This window comes from Limulus polyphemus, unplaced genomic scaffold (assembly GCF_000517525.1).
Source record: "Limulus polyphemus unplaced genomic scaffold, Limulus_polyphemus-2.1.2 Scaffold10934, whole genome shotgun sequence".
NCBI classification, from domain to species: domain Eukaryota; kingdom Metazoa; phylum Arthropoda; class Merostomata; order Xiphosura; family Limulidae; genus Limulus; species Limulus polyphemus.
The window spans coordinates 16,023-16,754 of NW_013676544.1; positions in this window are offsets into that span (position 1 = coordinate 16,023).

A 732-nucleotide genomic window follows, 5' to 3' on the forward strand; every position below is an offset into this window, starting at 1 on the left:
TAACGAGTTACCTACATACATGTTCTACATTGTAAAGAGTAACCTACATACATGTTCTACATTGTAACGAGTTACCTACATACATGTTCTACATTGTAAAGAGTTACCTACATACATGTTCTACATTGTAAAGAGTTACCTACATACATGTTCTACATTGTAAAGAGTTACCTACATACATGTTTTATATTGTAACGAGTTACCTACATACATGTTCTACATTGTAAAGAGTTACCTACATACATGTTCTACATTGTAAAGAGTTACCTACATACATGTTCTACATTGTAAAGAGTTACCTACATACATGTTTTACATTGTAACGAGTTACCTACATACATGTTCTACATTGTAGAGTTACCTGCATACATGTTCTACATTGTAAAGAGTTACCTACATACATGTTCTACATTGTAAAGAGTTACCTACATACATGTTATACATTGTAAAGAGTTACCTACATACATGTTCTACATTGTAAAGAGTTACCTACATACATGTTCTACATTGTAAAGAGTTACCAACATACACGTTCTACATTGTAAAGAGTTACCTACATACATGTTCTACATTGTAAAGAGTTACCAACATACATGTTCTACATTGTAAAGAGTTACCTACATACATGTTCTACATTGTAACGAGTTACCTACATACATGTTCTACATTGTAACGAGTTACCTACATACATGTTCTACATTGTAGAGTTACCTACATACATGTTTTACATTG